The sequence below is a fragment of the Otolemur garnettii genome, unplaced genomic scaffold (genome assembly GCF_000181295.1).
Source record: "Otolemur garnettii isolate 467f Iridium unplaced genomic scaffold, OtoGar3 scaffold00007, whole genome shotgun sequence".
NCBI classification, from domain to species: Eukaryota; Metazoa; Chordata; class Mammalia; order Primates; family Galagidae; genus Otolemur; species Otolemur garnettii.
In genome coordinates this window covers 22623356-22649878 of record NW_003852402.1, presented here as the reverse complement: position 1 = coordinate 22649878, position 26523 = coordinate 22623356, and the positions used below count along the sequence as shown (strand labels likewise).

The 26523-nt window shown below is 40.2% G+C and overlaps 1 pseudogene; it reads left to right on the top strand.

The window, feature by feature from the left end:
- The first annotated feature begins 16851 nt into the window (after nucleotides 1-16851).
- LOC100962731 lies at nucleotides 16852-17433 on the top strand (annotated as a pseudogene).
- The last annotated feature ends 9090 nt before the right edge of the window (nucleotides 17434-26523 follow it).

Below are 26523 nucleotides of genomic sequence, written 5' to 3'. Positions count from 1 at the left end.
GTAATGAAGTTCTGGCCAATAGGAATGTGGATAGAAATGATGTGAGCCACTTCTGGTCTTATTCTCAGGAAGAGCTGGATTTTCTCTGCTTCCTTTTTTTCTCTCTCTCTCATGAGCTGACATAAACATGCTGCCAGTGACTCAGCTTCAACCATGTTGACAAGACCATCCCCAGAATTGAGAGAGCAACCAAACAGAAGAAATCTCTTCTCTAAATGATGCCTGGGTCCCTCACCAGCTTGGACTCAATACCCTAGGAAAGAAATAAAGCTGTACATACGCTGTTCTCGAATTCACCACTAGAAGTTTACTTTCTGGAGAAGAAAAAAAATCACTGTTTTGGGAAGGGTGGGCTTTACGAATATCTGTTTTTGTAGCATTCTGTCATAGAAAGTATAAAATGGGATTTTTACAAAATCCTAGTAAAGAAAGAAATTCTCTGAATGATGATTTTTCATACGCTATCTCTTGCTCTCAATATAGTTCAAACGTGTCTAACACATGCTAGCATTTGTAAATGCCTCAGGATTATAGATGAATATTCTTAACTCAGTAACCAAGCCTGCATTTAATGGATTAAAGCTGAGCTGTTAATTCCCCAAATCTGTATTATTGGGATGGGACTGGAATTGGTCTTTTGTTTAATATGCCGGAATATGGTTTTAGTGTGCAATTCTCAGCCTCCAGGGTAGTACAAGCTCTCAAGACACTTTATTGGGTTTTGATTGAGAATATTTGCAGGAACAATTTCCAAGGGGAACATTTTGGTGATATGCCTCAGGAGGCTACAGAGCTAGCTGCAATCTCAGGTCCCAAGGGGAAGGAAATCACCAGTGGAAATATGACTATTACTGGGGAAATAGATCTTCCTGACAGGGCATAAATCAGAAGCGCTGACCAGACAGGCAACAAAAATGCCCTTAGTTGTTCTATGAGACCAGAGGTGTTAACCGTAACATCAGCAGGACAGGACGGAAAAGAAAACTGGCTTGCATGTAAGACACCACCCTCCTCTTTCACACTGTCATTCAGGGGTCTGCCTGCAAACTCGGGGCAACTGGTGAAAACGGTCAGGTGTGTCATGGGGCCTGTCATTCCAACTGATGGCAGCTCCCACCTTTACTTCTCCAGGGCTAAGTGGCCTCATTCAGTCTTTCCCCAAGAATGTGTCCTTGCTGGGGACTCTCTCCCTCTCATATCAAAGGCTCCTGTTCTCCCAGTCTCCTCTGCTGCTGCTTTGGTTCAGGTTTCATCTGGGCTGCTACAGAAGTCAACTCCTAAATGGTCTCCATCCTTACTTGGTCCTTTCCATTGTGACCACAGATCTAATCCTGCTCCTTCTCTGCTCTAGCCCTACAATGTCTCTCCTTTCCCCACAAAATCCATCTGATACCTTCTGTATAGCTTCTCTAATTTCACTAGTCTGTCTTCCCCTAGTTTGGCAGACATATTGCCTCCCATTGCCCCAGCCTTTGGGGAGCCACAGTTCCACATGGTGGATGTAGCCAAAGAGTTCAATAATGAGCTATTAGGATACTTGCACCTGTGTCCTCACCACTCAAGGCACTTCTGCACTTAGGATAAGAGGTCAGATTGACTGGAAATGGTTCTAACAGAGCTCCTAGGTTTTGTCATAAATAAGGTACATTGAAAGACCACTGTACATTATAAAAGCACAGTAAGTAGAAGCCAGACACTCTTGTTGATGCTGCTGTGTTAATTATGGTTGGTTGTTATGATTCTTGTAATGATTATGTATGGAGATCTGAAATTTGGCACTTTGCTTTTAAAACATCAATGATCCTTGGTCTAAGAAAGGCAGACACCAGGTTGAGGGCCCAGTCACTTCTGGGGTCTGGCCTGACCATATCAGAGAGAAGGAAGAAACCTAATGTCAGAGAAAGTCTTGGCAGTGCTGTTGAGAGAAGAGTGAATGGAAGCTAATCAGGTTGGGACCTTTGTGGTTTGTTCTACAGACTCTGGCTTTCTCTGGATGACAGGACAAAGCTCAAAGCTGCTTTGTTAGACCAAACTGATGGTGAAGTATAAGACCATCTGTTCACTCCCAGTGAATATCTGCCCCTACTTCAAAACACAGCTCCAAGTCACATATTTATGTGTTTGATTCCTTCTTCTCTATTCTCCCACAGCACTGTGTGCTCACTTCTCTTAGGGAAGCTATCACAGTACACTATAATTCCTCCACCCACCTATCCATCCATCCATCCATCCATCCATCCATCCATCCATCCAACCATCCATCCACAACATCCTTCTGTCCACCTGTCATTCAGTGTGTATCAGGGGAATGTCTGCCATCGTCCAGGCACTATGCTAAGTGCTGAAGTTGTAACACTTGGTTCTTTCACCTACTCCCTCCACTAGACTCATAGATCTGTTACCTTTTTTATATTCATGCCTGTATCTTTGGGATTTAGCCCAGGGTCTGATACATAATAGGTATTCAAAAGACACTATAGTGAGGTGATTAAAAGCAAGGGAAGTCCAGCACAAGTGCCAAAGCCTTAAACCTCATTTCCTCAACTGTTAACACAGTGCCTACCCCTAAGGTTTACTGTAAGGATGATAATAGAACAGTCACATAAAACACTCAGCAAGGTACCTAGGATCTAGCCAGTGCTACATAAATGACAGCTATAATCATAACGAAGAAACTAGTTAAGCTGGCACTCCTAGACAAAGGAGACTGGCCTATCAAAGGGATGGTGTAAAGTTCCTTTTTTCCCTTTTATTTCTCCCACCCTTTCCCCATTACAGGCATAGTCAGCAGCATCTTCTGGGACCTTCTGCCCCAAAGCTCAGCTAGGGTGTAAAATCTATGCTCTCTTGACAAGGCCTTCCCAATACCAGGTATCATCTGGTCAAATCCTGAGCAACTTTGTCCCCCTTTCTGTTCTCACCTCAAGGAGTTACAGCATCCCAAAAGACAAAACTCATATCCAAGCACAAAACACTTCACTGTGGAAGCAATACCGCAACTGCCTGGCCATGTACAATACCCTTTTTCCCAGGATTGATGTTTCCTTTTCATAACTGCTGATCAAATTAAGACTACAATATGAGAAAGCACAGAATGACAGAAAAGAGACTACAGAGCGCAGAGAATTCTTTTTCCCTTCCCACACAGCCAACCCCATAAGGCTAGAAGCTAAAATAAAATTAAAGGGAAAGAGAAAGAGAAAGACCAAACTGATTAGGTGCTGGTATGCAGCTTAGAAAATCCATTTAACTGAAGGTTTTTGTTGTTGTTGTTTTTTACCAAAAAAGTGCTGGGGTGGTTCCTGTTATTGAATTTAAAAAACACATCGGATAAAATCCACTTTGTCACTCCGCTGCCCTCTGTCCTGCCTCTGAGTCATCCTGATGCTGGGTAGTAGCTGGAATTGTGTCTACTTCCTCCCTGGCTGGAGCTAGTGGGATGCTCGGTAATGACAGTCACAATTCCAGGGTTACTAGGGAGAATTTTAATCAGAAACATGACCTTTGGGTCAGTAAATCCAAATCTGGCTTCCATTCCAGATCCATCCCTTTTGAGTTATGGGCTGGCTTTTCCCAAGTATTTGAACTTCTCTAAGAGTGTTTCATCCCTTGAAAAATAAGTACAATGAGACCTTGCCATGGACTTATGAGGATTAATCAGTATATAAACTGATTAACTATATATAAATTGTCCAGCTCACGGTAGGTTCTCCACAATTGCTACTGTGTTTCTCTAAAAATAAGACCTACCCAAAAAACAAGCCCTAGCAAGATTTCTATGCATTTGTTAAACATAAGCCCTACCCCAATAATAAGACCTAGTGATGGGTGTGGCTATGCAGATATGCCATGCATTTTGGCATGGAGCGGTAAGGAAGACTGGAATACCTTTTATCTGCCACAGCTCCTTTCTCCGACTGTTTGCACTTGTGCAGGTGCGCATGTGGTAACCATGGTCACAGTCATCCTATTGCGCATGTGTAAAGGGTTGGGGAAAGGAGTTCACCCATCACTAGCGCCAGCCCCACCAAGGTGGGCTCCCCCATCAGGTTCCAGAAGAAGATGACTTAATTGTGTTTGAATAAATGTAGATTATTGTATTATACTTAATAAAAATAAGACATCCCCTGAAAATAGGCCCTAGTGTGTCTTTCTGAGAAAAAATAAATATAAGACAGTGTCTTATTTTCAGAGAAACACAGTAGTTCCTTTCTCCTTGATGCCTATGGCAGGCTACTTTTGGTTTTGTTTTGATCCCTTTTAAAACACAAATGCCTGTGAAAAGGGTACCTTCTTTAGTTATTATCATTTCTTTGCTCCTGAGATGGTTTCAGTGCATTCTTTTCTGAACAAATACATGCTTTTATAGAGAAGGTAGAGGAACAAATGAAATGATCTGGTTACATGGAGTAGTCGCGGAATCCTTGGAAGGAGGTAACTTCCTAGTGTCGAAGAATTTCAGAATCAGGAGACCAGGCAGTCCATGATATCGTACCTGCTTTAAAAGCTTGTCTGGTTTTGTCCCCTTCTTTCCTTTGTTACTGAGTTTGTTTGTTCCTCCCTTTCTCCTTTCCTTCTTTCTTCCTTGTTTTAAGTTTTGATGTTATAAATGTTGGTGGTCATATTGGTCAAAGAAATGAATGAGAAGTCCAAGAAAGCAATCTGTTTCATAAACAGAATTGAAAGTGCCCTGGGTTACTGGCGATAGTAGGTGAGGGAGAAGAACACACATGTGCTCGCAACACAATGTATGATTCTATTATATCCTGTTATCTATGCACACATTGTAGTTTAATTCTCAAAATGAGTACATAAATTGAGTTTATTCAGTTAAAATTTTCAGAAATCTAATTCAAACAGCCTGACACAAAGAAAGAAAACTTATTGTCTTATAGAACCAAAAGCTCAGAACTCTAACAAGATGCAGAGAATTTAATCCTTTGCTTTCCACATTTCTTCTGTTTTTCTCTGTTAGGTTCATGCTTGGGCGTGTGCTCTCCAAGGTTTCCAGAAGCTTCAGGTCTAATTCCTATCAGCTTAGTAACTTTAGCAACCAGGGATCATCTTTCCCAATAATTTCCTAAAATACCTCTAATAAGAGTCTCATTGTTCCAGCCTATATCATGTGCGTGACCTTGAAATAGCTCCACGACCAAGGGGCGCGGTGCTCTGATGCTCCAGGCACCTACCACATGTCCCTTCCCAAGAGCCAGAGGTGGGGTGATCTCCCTAAAACTTCCTGGTTCGAGAGTGGCAAGTGTGTTCTTCTAAAGAGAATTAAAGTTATGTCACCAAAAAAAAAAAAAAAAAGAGTAGAAATGGGTGCCCAAACTGAAAATGAGAAATGCCCACAGCAATACTCAAGGAGGAGGGATATGGCCTTGTCTTACAAATGAGTAAATTGAGGGTTAACGAGATTAAGAAACCTGCTCAATTTGTCACAGAGCTAATGAATGACAGAGCCGGGACTTGAGCTGGCATCTGCCAACCTCAGAGCTTCTACTTTTTTCCAGTGCTACATGGCACCAAAGCAGAACTGGACCCTGAACGAAGCAGGTACACTAGTTAAGTGTTAGATTAGCTCTCTAGGTTGATAAAACTCATTTTTGTTTGTTTCTAAGGAAAATAGAGATGTTTCTCCCCCCTTCATTGCCTTGGATGCATCTCCCTCTCCTTTCTTCCTTCTGAACACACAATGGTTCTTCTTTGCTACACTTCTTGACAGGAAAAGCCTATATACAAATAAATTCTTTCTTTCTTATTAGGAAAATTTGGCCATATTTATCTGCTCCCAGCTTTAAAAAGAAAGATAAAGGAAGCAAGAAATTCTCAGCAATGTCAGCTTTGTCAAGCTGAAAGCGTGGAAATCTAAGTGTGGCAGCCAGGGGTCCAGGATGGGGATGGATTTTTTTTTTTAATTTATTTCTACATTTGTGTTAAGGTCAGTGTATTCATTTCACAGTAGGGAAGGATGAATTTTGACATTTTTATAAGGGTGATTGATTGGTTTGTGTCCATTTGTGAGACTTCACATGGCAAGAGGCCATGGCTAATGGAAGAGGGAAGAAAAACAACAACAACAAAGGAATGACTATTTTTGTCAGAAGCCCGTCTATCAACATTTTGGAAGGTGCCCAGAAATGTTGAACACGGACACAGATCTCAGCATAAGATGGAAAGCTGTTTGGCACACATTAATTAAAACACAAAGAAGGAGGCTCTTGATGGGAATTTCATTTGAATTATGTATCTCAGCCACCCAGAGAAAAAGTTACCCAGCTCCTCTGAGTCTCTTGCCTCTGCTGATGAACCTTTCGTGTTCCTCGTAAGGCAGCATTACAGAGGAATGAAATCTCCACACAAGACCATCATGCTAGAATGATGGTCCACTCTCTGTTTGGAACTCTTTGGCCCATAATTCATGGCCTTCATTTAAAGCTTAATTTAAATGGACCATCTTTGGGAATGAGGACCCCAGACTCACCTTATATTCCATAGTCCTTTGGCCTTCTCCTGAGTGATAATCAGAACACTTGTAATGGCTCACTGTACGACTTTCCAGTTAGACTGTGAGGCTGAGAGGCAAGTGGGTCTGCTCATCAGCATAGTGCATGGGAATGAGATGAGAGTGTGTTGAATGTGTGTTGAATAAACAGATGAATGAATAAATGAATGAATGGCTTTTGACCATTTCAGTGTCTGCTTTTTAAATCATGGCACATACTGATTCCTTCCCTTCTTTCCATAGATAAGAACAGATGTCATTTAAATTGCTGTGCTTATAGATTATTGATAGAGAACGGTAAACATTTAACAGGGAAGCATTTTCTCATAAAAACAGAATATTCTTCCTTGGTGATTCACTGCCTTTTCCTATGGTGACGTCACTGACCACTGTGAAGCTGCCCTGTGAACTTCAACTTCACGACTTTTTATTCCTATAGCTCTATATGCATTAGGATTTGTTTTAGAGCACTTGAAGTTGGAAGACTTTTGCATGGATGTCGACACTGTCTACACTGTCAGCCTTAGGTAGGCCAATCACTCTAATGGTGGTGATCCCAGGTTTGAGCATTCCAAGATTAACATCTCTGTGGAGCCTGGAGATCAATATCACATGGTTTTATTGGCTTCACAGGCAATTCCCGACATAGCCAATACATCACATTTCTCAGGGATTCACTGGGATCAATTAAGCCTAGAGAGATAGCCTAAACTGTTGCACTTTCTATTTAAGGCTTTAGTTTGCTTGCCTTTATAAAGGGGGCATGATTATTAATTTCTGGCTATTCTCAGTTTCTCCTCCAAAGGAAGTTCTGACTTTTAATGGATCACCTTTTCCCCTCCTCTGTTCTAATAATTTTCAGAGTGGAGTCCTTGGGTTTCTATGTTGCAAAATCTAAAAGGGTAAGGTGGAATAGAAAACACCTAATTTAAGAGGGGGCCTGTGGCAGAAAAATGGGCCTAAGCTGAACTTTGCTTCTCAGAAGAACTGAGGTTGAGGTGCAAGCATGTGATGAGTAGGGAGCACTGCTCGATTTCATACCTGTCTTACGAGTGTGAGGTGGAAGCACAAACAGGAATGACATGGTGCAATCGGTGAATGACTGGAAAATTCCTGGCAAGATACTGGAAAAGTAAATGACAACTAGGGTTGCGAATAACAGTTTCCATGAATTGGGTATAGCAGTCTGCTTCATGGTTGTTAGGACATGAGAGGATATTTGGAAATTCTGTTTAGAATGTGCTTCTTCACTCAGGGCTCTACGGATAGGTCAGCGCGCAAACCAACAGACCAGGTGCATTGCTATACCTTTGCACTGGTGTCACTGAAGTAAGTGGGCTTTCTCTACAGCTTTCTTGATGCCCTGCTTTTATCTACATCCCTCCTTCCATCTTCTTGCATTTGAATTGACCATGAGATTGACCTCTAAACCAAGATGACTGACCGTGGGGTCTGCCTTGACAGCATCTTGTCTAAGCACCTTTTTACTCCTCTGCTTGTGAATACGCTTAATAACTTGCAAACCAGGTCTTGTCACATGGGGTCAGGCTTCTGCTGACCAGCCCAGGGATCTGCATCTGACAGGGGCCTAAGGAGATGGGCTGGAAAGAGCATGGTCCTGGTTCTCAGTGGCTGCTTCAGAACAACATAATGGACGCGCTTCAATAACTCCCTATGGTGTTGTCATCCTTAATGTCACCTAAACTTCCAGGACTGTGTTTTAGTTCTCTGCCCTGAATCGTTACTTACAATGACGTGTGTTCACAGTCCAGTGGGCAACATGTCTTCTGCCCTTTTCTAAATTTGCCCTTTCCAAGCTTCAAAGGAAGCTCACACATTCTTCAGAGTTCTAAACTCACTTCTGTCCTATTTTTAAATTACTTTTAAAACATTTTCTTCCTTTAATTGACAAATATTGGGCATATTTATGGTGTACACTGTGCCACATGATGGTTTGATGTATGTATATTTTGTGAAATGGTCAAAACATACTTTTTGTGGTGAGAACATTTAAACGCTACTCTTTCAGTAATTTTCAAGTATACAGTGTTTTGTTATTAATAGTAGTCACCACATTGGAGAATAGATTTCTTGAACTTATTCTTCCTGTCTAATGTGTTGATAGACACTCAGATAGATTCCATCTCTTAGCTATTGTGAATAATCCTGTTATGAACTAAAATAAATATTAGCCCCTCCCCTTGCCAATTAAATGAATTCTCCTGGCTAAGGGGACAGCAGAAATATCCTAAAGTTAAGTTGCTGGCTATGAAAAGGTTAGAAGTGCCTCATCATGCCACCCTCGCTTCTTGGAGATATCCTTTATAACTCATTAACAGGCCTAATGCTATGTAAGACAAAGCTTACATCACACCTTAAGGTCATCAAGTTACTTGACAGATCACTTGAATATGGGTATCTATCTGGTGGCTGGTCTCTGATTAACAGAATTCTTTAACTCAAAACATTCTAAGCTTTAGACAAAGCTTCATTTCTTTAACCAACTACAAATCAAAGAATCTGGAAAACCCTCCTATAACCTGAAATGTCCCACTTCAAGATGCCCCACCTTTTCAGCCCAAACCAATGTACACCTTTCAGGTATTGATTTATGACTTTATGTGTAATTCCTGTCTCCCTGAAATGTGTAAAAACAAACCGTAACCCAATCATGGCAAGACCACTTGCTCAAGGCTTGGCTCTCTGGGCCTTGGCAACACACACTTAGCTCACAATAACCTCTTTAAATTATTTTACAGAGTTGAATTTTTTCCCATTCATAGTGTAATGAACATGGGGCCCTACTCTTGTCTTCTTCAATGGCACTGCTTTCCCTCTTTTCCCCAAATTCTCCTTATTTCTCCCTTCCTATAAACACAGAACCTATGTTCTGCCTTCTTCCCAGAAGCCCTGCCTTCAGCAAAGGGTAAAAGCAAACAGCAGAGAGGCATCCTTTTGCACGGGTTGGCAAGTGGCACAGTATTTGGCACATAGCAGATGCCCACTAAATATTTATCGAATGAATGGTTCTACTTCAAAGATTACTGGTACTGAATTGCAACGGTAACAGGTAGAGTGGAGAAATAGACTATCAAATATATCCACTTGCAAATGGCTCAACAGTGTTGAATAGGTTTTATTTATTCAGACAATGCAAAATCTGCTTAGACTCTAGTGCAAGGTCTGGGGTCCAGGTGTTATCTTTATGCTTCTTTCAGATGGATAGAAAGTGGGATTTGGGTGATTCAAAGACTTTGGTTTAAAGTCGGCTCTATCACATTTTACCTGTTTGACCTTAGGGAAGCAATTCCATCTCACTGACCCTTCTCTTCCCCATCTGAAAAACAAAGAGAGCAGTGGCTTCCTTAGAGTTGTTATGAGGATGAAACAAGGTAAGAAGGTACAGATGTGGCACTCAGAGCTCGTTCAGTGAGTGGTCATTGTTGAGATGGGTTCACTAAAGACTCTACTCTAGAATATTAGAAGTAAATTGAATGGAGTTCCCATGGATTCATTTGAAGGGAAGCAATTATGTTTTTAATTTTTAAAATGCTCATCACAAGAATGTTGCTTCCACCTCTCCCTGTAACTCATCTATTTCCTATTGAAATAGTTTCACAGTCTGAACATTCAGGCTCACCTTAGCTGGGCAGGGGCTAATTTCCCCTGTAGAAAATAACTTCTCATAATCCTCTGCATAACAACTCATATGCTTGGAGGCCATTAGTTGACATAAAACTCTGCTCCACAAAGTAAAATTTTCATTTTATTTCATGGGTTTGTTGTTTTCCTAGGCATATAGAGATAGGTCTACCATCACAGGGTCATAAGTCTTCGCATCCAGGGCCACTGCCCACAGAGGAAAACCATCACTAATTAGCACCTTTGTGTGGGTGTGTGAAAGGGCTGAGGTGTGGGTTTTAGTTTTGTTTTGTTTTGTTTTGTTTTGTTTTTTCCTGCTTTCATCCCTTTGGCAAACATCCCTGGAAGGCTAGTCATTAATGCTAATGAAATTGCAATTTCTGTCCCAGAATATTTGAAAGCTCAAAAAATTCTCATTGTCATATCTGTAATATTCTTCTGAAACCTTTTTTTTTAATATATAAGGTAATATCAATTTAAAGAGCATTCATCAAAAAAATCTGACTTTTCTTGCCATTAGCCGGGGAACTCGTCCTGATCTCTCCTGGTGGAAGGAGAGTACTCTGCCTTTATGCTGTGAGCATCAAAGTACCTAGGTGATAAGAGAAACATAAACACAGAGTAGATAGACAAGAACTGTTAATCTCTCAAGAGAGATATAAAAAGCATATGATACAGTGATTTCAAGTGGTAGGCTTTTTTTTTTTTCTCTCACTCTGTTGACCTGGGTAGAGTGCCATGGCATCACAGCTCACAGAAACCTCAAATACCTGGGCTCAAGCAATCCTCTTGCCTCAGCCTCCTGAGGAGCTGGGACTATAGGCAACTGCCAAGACACCTGTAGTAGAGATGGGGCCTTACTCTTTCTCAGGCTGGTCTTCAACTCCTGAGCTCAAGCAATCCACCTGCCTCAGCCTCCCAGAATGTTGGGATTAAAATGTGAGCCACTGTACCAGTCCTCAAGCAGTAGGCTTTCTTAGAGCGTATGGCTTTGGTAGTTGCCACACCCACTCAAAACAGAAAACCCAATTATGGGGAACAAGCAGTATAAGAACTACCACTTTGAATATTGTCTTCCAAATGGGCAAGGCAATCTACTTTTTTGACCTCTAGCAATAATGGCAAGGGTATCAGTGGCCTAAACTTTATACACTCATCCTAAGACCCCATTCGAGAACATAACAGAGATACAGAAAGTTACACCGCACTTAATAGAAGACAAGGACATGGACTGCATGCTTTCTGAAGAGTGAACTAGTTTTGATTGCTTGTTGAATATTACAATTCCAGCTTACCCACCTATTTTGGTTTGTTTGTTTTTTGCACACAGCCGTATCCCCTTGCTGTCTCTGTGACTGCACGCTGCTGTCTGAGGCTTCACTGTGGAATCTCAGGTCTTGACAGTGTTTCCCATCACAGTGTGAGAATTTTTTATTTTCCCAGGTCCTTGAGATCAGCTCTGTCTTTTGTGAGAAGGAGGCTTTTAAAAGACAGCTGAAGTGGATAAGGGCTGCAGACGGACCCACCAAGGAGGAGGCCTCGTGTGAGCTGCCAACCGCAGCATAAGCCCTGCTCCAGCTCAGCTCAGGAATAGCTTGTTTTGAGGGGTTTGGCATAAGCCTGTGGAAATAAAAAGACTTTTCAATTCCACCTGTCCCTGGGATGGACCTGAGTTATTTTTTCAGAGAGCACAGGATTGAGCGGGGTGTTGGGGGGAGTGGGGAGGCCAGCCAAGAACAAAACCAACAACACTCATTTTAATTGTAGCAGCACACAGCACAACCGTTTTAACAAGAACAAACAAATGAAGCCCTTCCTTTCCCAGTCCTCTGCTATTTTCTTGGCTTATTTATGTATTCAATAATACCGTGAACAGCAATGCGAATGCTTCCCTCCCTGAGATATCAATGCCAGGGTAGATTTTTGAACAAGACTTTCTGCATACCAGTTAATCACACTGTCGTCCAGGTTAAGTAAGGAGAACGCTGTCCTGTGTGTAATACAGGAGAAAACCATTATGCAAAATCAATATCACTTGAAACACAAATTATTCTAAATAGGCTGGAACAGCAGAGGGACTGACCTGTGAAGAAATGAACTAGCTTGTTGCAATAATTATTTTTTAAAAAATAATCTTTCATTAAGTGGGTCAAGACATTTTGGAAGCTCTTCCTTTTACTCTAGAGCTGACTTCATTTACTCCTCTGCTTTGGGGATGCAGCAGAAAGACTAATAACATATTGTGAAAAGGCTGTTAGAGGTGGCTGAGGAATTGGAAGCTGGCATTCGTATGAGCTCAGGCTGGCCCTTAATGTTGGTTATGAGATAGCACAGAGGATGGACGTGGACCGTGCTTGTTTATTGCCTGGTTCTGAAGGAACAGCCCATGAAAGGAACATTAGTACTATTTTTGGCTTAGCCTGCAGAAAAATTAACCTTCATTTCGTCATGTTGAAGACAGCGAGAAAACACTAATGCCTCTATCGGAAGAATTACTTTCTACATGGTCTCGCTTTGGTTTGGGCAGAGACTCATTTCCACACAGAGAGACCCTTGAGTTTTTGCTATGGGGTAAAAGCAACCCAAAATACACAACCTAAAAACGCAAAAGGATACACAAAAGAGAAGGCCATCACTACCTACTCTTGCTCACAAAGGAAAAAACCTCCTAAAAATGATACTAATGTTAAAGCACATGTTTTAGCAGTGTTTGTAACTCTGTTCTCCAGTGGGAATAATAAATGTGCTTTTAGCCGGAGCCATAACTTACTCAAATATTTAAAGTTCTCCCAAATCCAAAGGGAAATAATGTAGGATAGCTCCTTGGCATAATGGTTCAGCTGATAGAATGAAATGTTAGCCCTGCCGAAGCAGAAAAGCCTCCTGCGTGGGTGTTAAGAGTAACAGGTATTTGATCTTGGCTCTGAATAGCACAAGAACAAGAAAGAGCTAGGAGAGTAGAGGAAAGCTGCATACTGTAGCCACCTTTTCACACCGGAAGGTGACATCACAGGCAGCTTCTCGAATGCCCCTTACTGTCCCTACTTCCTGGTTTCCATGCCCTCATGTAATCTCCTCCCTTTGAGTACAGGGAGCCAATTCTAATGAATAGAATATAACAGAAACGACAGGATGTTACTTCCAAGTTTAGTTTACAAAGAGGCAGTGACTCCTGCCCCACCTGCACTCTCTCTGGCATTTCCTGCTTGCTTGCTTTGATGGCACCATGTTGGGAGCTGCAGATGGGGAGACTTGAATGGCAAGGAACTGAACTCCACAGCCAGCGGCCAAGAAGTTGAGTGCTGCCAGCAACCTCATGTGTGAGCTTGGAAGCAGCCTTTCCCTAAAAAGAGGCTTGAGATGACTATAGCTCAGGCTGGCATGGTGAATGCTGCCTGTGTGACACTCTGAGCTGAAGACCCAGCTAAGCCGCGCCTAGATTCCTGACTCACGGGCACTGGGAGGCAACTCATACTGTTGCTCAAAGACACCAGGTCTAGGGATAATTTTTTACACAGTTCTAGACAATGAATACAGTGGAGAACTGAAAGTTCTATTAAATCATCATTCCTGGAATAGCTCAAGCCTCAATATTCCTCCTTTTAAAGGATCAAAACAACAGCAACAACCTTGTCTATGGCTTGCCACCTAGACAAGACAAAAGCAAAAGTCTCTCAACTTCGGTCAACCAGATTCTGTCTAGGCTGCACCAGGCGAATGTTGTCATGTGTTTAATACAATAGAAAACCATTATGCAAAATCAATATCTCCATAAACACCAACTACTGGAAGGGTTGGTTGTAGAAAAATGGAAATGAGAGAGGATCAAAAGTTTTCAGACAAAAATCTGGACTGGAGAAGCATAGGGAACATAAGACCAGCACGCCTCTCCTTGGAGAATTATAGTCCTGAAGGAAAAATCAACACAGAGGCTGCCAATTAATCGACATCTACCATCTGATGACGAGCGATAGCCAACCCAGGGGTTGACATCTGAACATAGGGTAAGCCAGAAGAGTTACGGATGCTATTGGACCTGACTAAAAGCTCAGGCCAGAGAGAGTAGCCACATACACAAAATACCACATCTGAGCTATCTGTTATATAGAACAGTTTTCAGCAAAGTTTCTCTTGGAAGGGACAGATATGAAATATTTTAAGTTTTGTGGGACACATGATCTCTGCTGTTGTAATATAAAAAAATTCATAGACAACACAAAAACAAATGAACCTGTCTGTGTTCCAACATGGTAACACACAAAAAGAGGCCCCAAGTAGACTTGGCCCATGGCCCTTCATTTGCCAATCCTTGGGATAGAACAAAGTATCCTGTTGATATAATATACCCCCCAAATGGCTCCAAGTCTAGGGTCAGCATATCTAAAACAGTAAGTAGGTAGACATAAGTAAAGTGAAAAGTCCGGAATCAGAAGTGGTTGAGATGTGATGGCCAAGACAGTGACTGTGTCTGAACCTTGGTGGGATTCGTTGACCAGAGTTCAGATCAAGAAAAGATAAGTGAAGATGAAGACCAGGGAACACATATCAATGCTTAATGAGCTGGTAAGAAAAGGCAAAAGGATTAATTTGCATCAAAGGGAAAACAGCATATGACCGAGAAAACTATCCTGAGCTCCTGTTGTATGCCCTTGGGTATGGACAGACAGTGGTAGGAAGTTGACTAGATGCTGCCTCAGAGCAAAACGGTACTAGTACTGTCACAGAAGTGTGCATCCTTCTCACTCTATAACAGGCAGCTATTTCCTGTATGTCTCCACCCACCTCAACCCTGGAGTTCAGCTCCCCTTACCAGAAGTGCATTTATTGATATTCCACATAGTTAATTTGTTTCTACACTTCTTCATAGAATTCAAAAGAGCAGTTTGATTTGGGACATTTCCTTTATACTCAGAGAATAAGACTGTAATTCATCTTTTATGCCTTTCTGTCTTGCATGCCAAATGAAACTCAAATTGTCATTCTTTATGCAGAACCAAACATCATCTTGAAATAGTTTATTCTTATTTTTTAAAATAATTCTAATTCTAGATGCTTTTTCTATCTGGGGAGAATAACACACATTCAAGAAATAAAGAATCAGATTGTCTTTTCCCATTAAAATAATTTTCTTTTAGGCAAATCATTGTGTCAAAAATTGGGCTGTCTCAATAGCTTCTATAATATTTTTTTTCAGATAATTCTGGATGGGATGCTAAGTAATTGTGCAAAATCAGAGTCCTAGTTCCAAGTCCACTACGTATTAACCTATGTAATCTTGGGGAAATTGTCTTGATTTATTTTATTTCATTTTATTTTATTGTTTTTCTCTCTCATCTTTAGGGAGGAAAAAAGGGATATTAATTTCTGTCCCGGCTTTCTAGTAAAATTTTATAAGAATCTAATGTGCTTTATATATAAATATATGATAAAAATTTTAAGACTCTGTAAGAATAGTGGGTATTATTATTCATCAAGCATTTATTTTTGTTCTTACACTATACTAGATATTGTGCAATGAATAGAGGATAGGAAAATGAGTAAGACCAGTCTCTTCTCTCTAAAAGTTAAATGTAACAAACAGTTAATAATTAACGATAGCTAACACTTTTATTACAGTATGTTCTAAGTGTCCTATAGATGTTTCATTTCACTTTTGCAATATAAATAAGTACTATTATCATTCCCATTTTAAGATGAAGTTATTAGCACAAAGAGAGGTTAAATCCCAAAGTCACATAGTTAGTACATGGCTGGGGCAGGAGTTCAACTTTGATTTAACTAGATGCTGCTTCACCCCTGTCCTATATTAAATATCAGGACTACTAATACATAAGCAGAAGTGGGAAGAAGGTTGTTATTGAGTGCAGAGAGTAAATAAAAGTAGAAATTTTTAAAGTAGAGATGGCCAGAAGAAATAAATACTTTCCTAAAGCTGTTCTATGAAAAAAGGATAATGTGGTCAGATGTTTGGGAAACATCCTGACCCTCGGAGAGCACATTAGCTTAGTAAGGTCCTACATAGACATTCTGGAGAAAAGAAATTTCTCTCCCTTTCTTCAGCCCAGTTTTCTTCAAAAGTATTGTCCTTAAGATCTTCTTTCACTACCACAGGTAACTGAGCTCTGTTGAATATGTCTCCCTAAAACATAGTGTAGAACTTTGAGAAAAGATGGCATGGAGGAGAATAATGACTCAAAACAGCTCAGTAAGGAAGATAGAGGACTCTGGCCAGGGGCAAAGGAAGAAATTGCTGAACAGTTTGTGAGTGCTGCTGGCCTTGGACACCACCTCTCCATGGGTAACATGCTACAGTGCAGTGGGCACAGTTATGGCATTGTCTGAAGCTGTGGTCCATATTTGTAGAACGAGGCAGAGAAGGGGGAAGTTTTGGTTTGATCTAGGACTGAGAACTGACAAGGCAGATGGAATAGAAGATAAGAAGGGAAGAAGTGAATTTACTCTTAATATTTAATAAGAAAAAGGCAGAGATGATGTTATTTTTCTTTCATATTCTATCCTCTTTAAAGCAATGTGTTAATGTATAGCCATCAGAAATGTCTTTGTGTGAGGACCTTGACTAAGAGATGGAGAAACATGTGTTCTCAATTTTGTGGACTCTCTCCCTAAGTTAATTTGGTGTCCTTTTAACATTCCATTTAGGGATGTGGCCAAGAATCCCAAAGCACTGATGCTGGCCTGCTGAGATGGGTGAGGACGGGCCACCTGTCATGGGGCCAGGCATAGACCTGACCAAGGTGCCAGCCATTCAACAGAAAAGAATGGTGGCTTTGCTAAACCCACGTGTGGTACACACTGTGCAGTCTAACTGCTTTTCTACAGTGTGTGGGGAGAAACTGGCAGGCCTTTCTTTTCATATCCAACAAACCGAAATAACTTCCAACATTTTAGATGCAAAGTTGTCACCTCTTCTAGGTCTAGATGATGTCACATTTGAAGTATCTCCTTTATGTGTCACTAGAGGCACAAAGGAATGACATTCTGAAGCCACTTCAGAGCAGTCACAGCAGAACAGTACACAAAACTCTGGACCACAGGAAAGTGAAATATCAGCAAAAAATATCTTAACTGTAGCCAAGGATCTAAGATATACCAGATATCTCACAATGGGTCAAGTGGGTGTTCCAGTGATGGCAAGACGAAACTAAATGGTATCAGAAGGACCAGACCCAGATCTTCTTGAGAGGCCGGATGCTCCAGTGCCTGATGGTAAGAGGGAAAAAACTGCAGAAGAAAGTTCAGAGAGCGAAGCTTCTTTTAGTGACTAAGCTACAATTATATGGGCATGAGTAGCATTCACATTCTGTAAGAGGGAGCCTGTACTACAACTTATAATCATAAAAACATCAAGGGGACCGCATATCTAGCACCAACCTTCTGCATTTAAAAAAATAAAGCATTTATAACTTGTCAAATAAGAAAAAAAAAAAGAAAAGCAAAGTACTGATGCTCAGATGCCTCTGCCAATTCTCAGTACATAGGGTGAATTCTGGGCTTCCCTGAATGTATGCATAACTTGATATGGCACACCCCGTCTAGCTCATTGTTAGCTCAGGTGCTCGAGGCTGAGAAGGTGGTCTTGATCCATCACAACTAATGCACAGGAGCTGGCTAAGGAAAACAGTTCACATGGCAACTGAGAAATGTCAGAGTATGGAACTCTGGAGAGAAAGGAGGTGGTAGGGTTCAGAAATAAACGGTAGAGGCTAGGTTCTCCTAATTGCTACTCCCTAAGGAACAATCCCCTCTGACAGCAGGTTTGGGTTCTATTAAGTGATTGCTCTCTTTCCTAGGACAGTGGTCCTTCAACTTTTTGGTCTCAGAATTTCTTGACACTCTTCAAAACCATTAAGGTCCCCAAAGAGCTTTATGTAGGTAAATTGTACCTGTTGATATCTATTACATTGGAAATGCATTTGGGGAAAATCTCTTTAATCATTGGCTTGATAAGTGACAGTCAGCTTTGCATATCTGTTCCTGTTCATTTTGTCATGATTTGTTGCATTGGTTAAAGAAAATCCTGCCTCACACAGACACAGCATTGGAAAAGGGAGGAGGATTTAATTGCTTTTTCACATAATTGTGGATATTCTTTTTTAATACTATACCAAACTCAGTAGGGTTGTCTTAATGCTTAGTTGCAATGTAGCAACTGAAACCCTATACACTCTTAATACTCTGTTACATTAAAATTCATCTTCCCATTTTGTATTTTAAGTCAATTTTTTATTTGTGTAAGACTTGGTAACATCATGTATTGGTCTTTTGCAAAATATTGGTTCACTGTGATATGCAGATCTTCCCAAGTGGATATATCTTATGCAATGTAAAATGGCATAATACACAATTATTAATATCACTTTCATCTTGCTGGAAACATCTTTAAGATTTGGAAAGCTGCCAATGTTATGGTAGCTAAGAAAAGTTTTCTAAAACTCTTTTACTTGAAATTTCAAGTATTATCAATAACAAATATTTTCAGTGTTTTCTTTTCAATAATAGGTTCATTTAGGGTGACCAACCATCCCAGTTTGCTCAAGACTGAGGGGCTCCTAGGGAACTGTTAAAGTTTCAGTGCTAAAATGGAGAAAGTCCTCAGAGGCGTTAATTTTAGAGAGAATATCCATTGAACCTTCAAGTCAGAGCAACTATAGTTCATCTGTCAGTCATTTTGTTAAGTAAAAATGGTGTTCTGTAACAAAAATGTTAATGGCTTGTTCAGTTTGCAACTCAGTCCCACAAGTGCTTTGCCCTCAGATAATTATCATTTCTTGGTAGGCAGCCATTAATCTTTCTGGGTATTTCTCATAGTCACACAAAATACTAAAACACATACAACTGAAGTGTTGCTTCTCAAGATACTCTTAAAGGAGACTGGCTTTTTGTTAAATGTGAGAGTGTGGCTGTGAAGCTTATCCTAATTATTGGCAGTTTGGTGCTAATCACTTGATTTGTGCTAAATTTGACCCACCATTGCTTTTATACTATTGGAGCAAATGCCAACAAGTTAAAAAAAAAAAAAAAAGGCAAATAATGCCTTACTATATTATGAAAATAGTTTGTTTGTTTGTTTGTTTGTTTTTGAGACAGAGTCTCACTGTGTCGCCCTTGGTAGAGTGCCATGGCATCACAGCTCACATCAACCTCAAACTCTTGGGCTTAAGAGATTCTCTTGCCTCACCTTCCCAAGTAGCTGGGACTACAGGCACCCGCCACAAGGCTCAGTCATTTTTTGTCACAGTTGTCATTGTTGTTTAGCTGGCCCAGACCAAGTTCAAACCTGCCAGCCTTGGTGTACGTGGCTGGTGCCCTACTCACTGAGCTATGGGCGCTGAGTTTTAAGCTCATATATTCACTATTCCCAAGATCTATGAATCATACTTTGAGAAGCCCTGTCCTGGGGCATAAGTCTTTCTGAAGACTCTAACTGAATCAGAGTTAATTCTGACATTTGTCCTCCTATGAACCCAGAATTACCATACTCTTTTCTTCTTTTCCAAGCATCTCCCAGGATTTGAGGAACATTTTCTTTTAAAATCTCAAAGCATATCGTCTTTGAATAGACCCTCTTTCTGAGAATAAAATGATGACCCTGTGCCCACATATCTAAATAAAGTTATTTTCAGTGACTTGAGAGCCCTCCTTCTTCATCCTTTTAAAAAGATTCACCTCCTATGATTCCAACATAGTATTCTGGCCCCCTCTTTCTAAGAAAGAGTGAACACCAAATACAAATTGCATCTCCATTAGGTCACAACCCTGCTACCTATTTCAATATGCTTCAATATCCTAATAGTTATTGTCAAGGCAGAAGACTAGCTTTGAATTAAGAATGAGATCTTTTTCAAATTAGTGAAAGTACTATTTTTATTATTTTATGACAGCTATTAATAGATTTCATTTCTTGGCTGTAACGTATACTCAATATTTGAGTTTGATACTTCCAGTAATAAAGCTCAGTTAGAATTATAAAGAATAAAATGACGTCTTGTAACCTTGAGGTTACATGATGCAACCTCAGCATTACACAGCATGAAAACAAGGCTATGCAAAACAGAATAGACTCTGAGCCACTCTTCCTCAAGTCTTGGAGCTGCCCACGGTTCTCTTTATCTGACAGAACATCTGCCACAGGTTGATGAAGAATGATATAAATGTAGCACAATGATGACATTTTGCTACACTTAGGGTTTGAAATAGCTTTCTTTTTTTTTCTATGAAAAAGGACAGATGAAAAGAAGTTCGGGATAAGATTGACAGGTAGATGTATTCCCTGGAGACATACATTGCTGTTCTTTGGAGTCAGAAATGTAAGCCAGAATTAATTTGTCTTCATAGTTATACTTTCCATTTATGTGGCATTTTACAGTTTATTAAACATTTAACATGCACTATCTTATTCTCTTCACAGAATTCCTAAAGTAGATTTCTAGGGTGGTGGTGGTGCTGATTGTTTTTTGTTTTTCAGAGTATTACAGGGGTATACACATTTTGGTCACACAATTTGCATTTGTGCATTTTAAGCCATCAGTGTGCCCTTCACCTAAAATATGTGCATTGTGCCCATTAGGTGTGAATTTATCTTACCCTCTTCCCCTGATTCCCCTTATTTAATTTCCATTGAGTCTTATATGAGCACATAACTGTTAATTGACTAGTTCAAATTTATTATTGAGTACATGTGGTGAGTAGTACTCTGGGGTATACATATTTATTTTATTTTTTAAGTTTTTAAGTTTTTTCAAATTAATATGAGGGTACAATTTTTTAGGTTACATTGTTTTCACTTCTAAGGTAAAGTTCAAGTTGTAGTTGAGCACTTCACCCAGAGGGCATACTGAAGACCCTTATATTGTGCACATTATGTGAGATCCCACCAATTGCCCTCACTCTTCCCACCAATCACCCTCACTCCACAACCCTCCCTTCTCCTTCCCTCCCCTCCCTATTACTAGACTATATCTTTGTTTTATCATTCCTGTGGGTGTGTAGTTGTTTGTATATTGATTTCATATTAGTATCGAGTCCATTGGATATATTTTTTTCCATTCTTGAGATACTTTACTAAGAAGAATGTGTTTCAACTCCATCCAGGTAAACATAAAAGATGTAAAGTCTCTATCTTTTCTTATGGATGTATATACCACAGTTTATTAGCTCATTCATGTACTGATGGGCACTTGGATTGTTTCCACTGTTTTTGTTTTTATTTTGTTTTGTTTCTCTCTCCATTTGCCCACAGAACATCAAGGCTAAGTGATTTGCCCAAGGTCACACAACACTAAGTATCACTCCACATCTGTGGACTAAGAATGCAATGTTCCTTCTAGTGTGTGGCAGTTGCTTCACAGAAACTTTGATGGCATACAGGAAAAAGCAGTGGTTGAAAGTTAAGTATGATTTATCTCTGCTTGTGCTAGACTGCTGGCAACACAGCCCTATCCCCCCTGTGCCCTGTTTACCAGAATCCCTTGCCAGAATGCTTCCAGGCTAGGGGCAGAGGTAGAAGAGAAGCAGATCTGACTCTGTTGCTCCTTTAACAGGAATGTGCAGAGGCATCGCATGAGTGCATCTGAGGTCTGCACCTGCCTCCAGGTGGTTTGCAGTTTTACACTTGACTCAGTGTCTTAATATACTTGATCACAGTTGGTGGTTTCCTGTGGCTCTTGCAACTTTCTGCCTTTCTGAGAGCTAACAGTGAACTTAAGAATAAACAGAGATTCTTCTCGATTTTTGAAACTCCACAGTGTCCTAAACATCTATATCCCCTAAATTGAATTCTTTGCTCCTTAAAATACTTTGTGTGACTTATCATTTTCTGAAAAGTACAGACTGAAAAATTCCCTAGCCTCACTAAAATGATACTAAGGTAAGAAAAGAAGGCTAGATCTTCAAGGATAAGAATGTGGGTTAAAACAAAAGCAGAGATAACCATTCTTTTGGGAAATAGAGTCTAGATGAGTAAGTGGAAACTGATGTATCAAGAAACAGAACACTGAAACTCAGCTACATGTAGTGGTAAAATGCAGATAAGAGGTAAGCTGATTTAGACTATATCAGAAATTCCTGGAAAGTTTCAGATAATTTTGAAGTTAATAGAGCAGAATGAGTTAGAAATGGGTGAGATGATTGAACATATGCAAATATAACTTAAGGGATGACACATATTTTGTGTAAAGGACTACGTTTTAATCTACATAGGCTACTATAACAAAATACCATGAGCATTGTGGCTTATAAACAACAGAAATCTTTTTCTCACAGTTCCAAAGGCTGGGAAGTCCAAAATCAGAGCACTATCAGATTCCAGTGTCTGGTGAGGGTTCTCTTCTCTGAATTTCCTGACCTGTCAGAAAGTTAAGGAAGCTCTCTGGGGCTGTGCTTTTATAAGGACATGAATCACACTCATGGGTGCCCTGCCTTCATCTTCTATCACCTCCCAAATCCTCCACCTCCTAATACCATCACATTAGTGTTTATGTTTTCAACATATAAGTCTTGGGGAGGAGGGTACACAAACATTAAGATGGTAGGAGGCCAGATAGTAAATATTTTAGGCTTTGTGTATTATAAGGTTTTGGTCACAACTAATCAACTGTCCTGTTGTGGTGTGAAAGCAGTTATAGACAATATTTAAATGAATGGGCCTAACTGTCCTCCAAGAATACATTGTCCACGAACAAGTAGCAGATCATATTTGCCCTACAGGTACTCACTCCACTTTGGACCATTAAAATCTTTCATCAGAGTGTGTAAGTCACCCCATCCATGTTGGATAAAATGAAAAGTTGACTCTCTGGAAAGGTTGAAATAAAAAGATGAAAACTTTACTCTCTGGAAAGGTTGAAATAAAGAGATTCTTTAGCTGAGGATGCTAGACATAACTTGGGTACAGATGTAGAATGAAAAATCCTACAAAAAAATATAGAAACTACATGTAAGTGTATAAACTCAGCCATGTGACCTCTAGAGACCATACCTAGCATGACGACTAAAAAGGAAGTTTTGGAAATATAGAGGAAAATAACAAAAGAATGTTAATGGAAAATTGGAAGTGATTGCCTAAGAAGAGTGAGAATCACAAGTGTGGTGGTCTTTTACTTTATAGGCATTGTAGTAATTATCTAACCTTTAAAAACATTGCATGGCATGTGTTATTTGGATAAAATTAAAATTAAATCAAGAAAAAAATAACAGTAGAAAAATTCAAGGCATTACAAGGATGTTTCATGAACCCATGGAGTCAGCAGACTGAGCAAGTATTACTATCCTCATTTTCCAGGTAAAATGGCTGAAGAATCAAACTCTGAAGCTGAATAACATAGAGAAAGACAGAAGAGAATTATACATATTAGGTTTAGTTGGTAAAGTAGAAAGAGTTATCAGTAAATTAGTGGGAGATATTGGTAGAAATCCACACATACAGAGTATTTAAATTTACATAACCACAATGGGGCCCAACAACATTGTTGGATATCAGTAACTCCAAGAGAGGTGAAGGTGTTGGTTAAAAACATTCAATGCTGACATCACGCACTCCTAGCTGCTTCAAATACCAGCCACCTCCTCACATTAACAGTACAATGAAAAAGATGTAAATTGCAGAAAAATAGGTACAGAGAAACATGTGGCTTCGTTAATTCCATCTTGAAATGGAATTTGCAGGGTTAAGGTATATATACAACAGAGAAAGGCTGAGATCAGGGCAGTGCCTGTGGCTCAAAGGAGTAGGACACCAGCTCCATATGCTGGAGGTGGCAGGTTCAAACCCAGCCCTAGCCAAAAACTGCAAAAAAAAGGGATGAGATCAGTAGGAGATGGGCTTGAGTTACAAATAAATATGAGATGAAATGCTTGTTTACTGACCTAGTCCTTCTCTTTATCTTATATTGCTAAAGTAGGTATATGTTGATGGATCTTTAATACTGTTCCTACCCAAAGCTATCAGTTCAGGAAAGGAAACTATAGCACAGGTAGATGGTAGCTCATAATTCACACCATATGGCTTTGAAAATTCACTTGCTTTATTAGGAATTATCACAACTGGCTTCCCCAATTACTCTTCCCATTTTTTGTCACTGTCAACAAAGATAAAATCTACTTAAACAGGTTGAAGGAAGGATGAGCAAATAAGAAATTAGGCTTTAGCAACATAGAGAAAAATACTTGAATATCATATTTGCCTCTCATCAGTCGATGATGTAGGTCAACTTTTTTTTATTAAATGATAGCTGTGTACATTAATGCAATCATGGGGTACAGTGTGGTGTTTTCATATACAGTTTGAAGTATTTTCATCAAACTGGTTAACATAGCCTTTATGTCATTTTCTTAGTTATTGTGTTAAGATGTTTACATTCTACTTTTAGAAAGATTCACTTGTACCCTTGTAAGATAAACCATAGAGGTGATCCCTCTAATCATCCACTTATCCACCCACCTCCCTTCCCTCCCCTCCCCCTTCCCCATATTCTTAGGCTATAATTAGGTTGGGTGAGGGTTGGGTGGAGGGCATGTGGAAGTCGCTATGGAATAAGATAACAGGCATCCAAGATTGTTATTCATAATTTCCCAAAATGATACCTCTTACTGGCACCTGTTCATCTACCCCCCACACCCCGCATACCCCCATCTGTCCAAGGCAGCCATGGTACATTTATTTCTTTCTCAAAAAGGAAATGGCTTTCAAATCTGCACAGCCCAAGAAACTTAACTTTCTATAGGTCAGTGACAAACAAAGATAATTTGTTTCTGGATAGAACCCTAAATCTGTCATCTTGTTCAGACTATTGCACATTTCTTGGAATGTAGGGCACAGCTTATCACAGTTCTGTGCAGTTATCAAGAGTGTGGATTTGCTATCCTGATGCAGTGAAGGGTACCTCAGGTCACTCTTCCACTTTTGATTAAAAGAAACTCCTTGGTGCCTTGCCTATGGGTAGACAAGAACTTTCAAGACTATGCAAGCATTTTAAATGTTTTTTTTTTTTAAATCTTTTTTTGTGTCTTTGTATTTATTTTATAAAAATAAATTTGTCTTTTATATTAAAGTAAAGCATCAACATTCTTCACTTCATTGTGAGGTGGGAGGAGGCAGGGCTTACAGGTTCCTCTGGTTACTCTCTCCACACAATGATTGCGTACACATTTTTGTGTACCTACAAATACTCCTATGCACATGCATACACACTATTTTGTATTGAGTTTTTAGGAATCCCTGCTCCCTACTTAAGAATCATTTCAGAAAAGGTTAGAAATAGAGTGAATAATATGGTTATAGGGGAAAAAATGGATTTCTGGGAAAATGAACAAATCTTGGTGTGCATTTTCATGGCTCAGGTTTGGAAAACTTCATTAAAAGTTCAAGAGTTAGATCTTAGAAAGGAAAAGTAGATGGGAGGAAGAGAAGAGAGAAAGATAGGGTAGGTAGAGGGAGAAGGTGAGGAAGGCAGGTTGCTCACCTTCTGAGATGATCACAGAAGTTCAGCAAATTTGTATTATCTCCTTGCACCAGGCAGGAAGTGAGTAGCAGGGCACATCGATATACATAAACATTGTTTGTGTCCAGGAGATGGTGGTGATATGTGATCTCCAGGAGATGATGCTGATATGTGATCGTGTAGCTCTGTAAAAGGGTGCGGAAAGTGCTCGGGGAGGACAGGGGGTCACCCACGACAGGCTTCAAAGCAAAGACATTTGACTTGGGCCTTGAAGTATAGCCATGATTTCTGCAGGCTGTATGAGGGTTCCACAATTTTTTAGACTTCTTGAATGCCTATAAACTCATGCTGCCAGCAAGTCTAATTCATTGTTCAAAACTCTTATTTCAACTGGAATTGCCTGACAGATACATATTGAGCATCTGCAGAGGCAGGGACTGAGGAAGAAAAAGAAGCATCATATGCAGCCTGCCTTGTGCAGAATACAGGTGGCAAAGCAGGCTAACAAAGCTGCTATCTCCAGAATAGAGAGAGGCCAGGGAGAAGGGAAGCCAGAGGCCAGGGTGGGCACATGGAGGGCCTCTGAGCATCTCAGAGACCTCCTCCAAGTTCAAATAGCACCAAGGGCAGCAAGCTACAGCTGAATCTAGCAATAGGGCAACGTCCAGCTCAATGTCCGCACACCTGGGCTCTCCCGACAGTGAGGACCTTCAGAAGCTTAGATGGGGAGAATTTCTTTCTTGACCTCTTCTTCCCATTTTCTCAGTGCCGCCATTTAGTGAAGAAAAATTGTTAATTTTGTTTTTGCTTAAACCTTGGAAAATGAGAACACTTAGAGAACTAAAAATAGACCTGCCATTTGACCCTGCAATTCCTTTGTTGGGTATATTCCCAGATGACCAAAAATCGCATTACAAC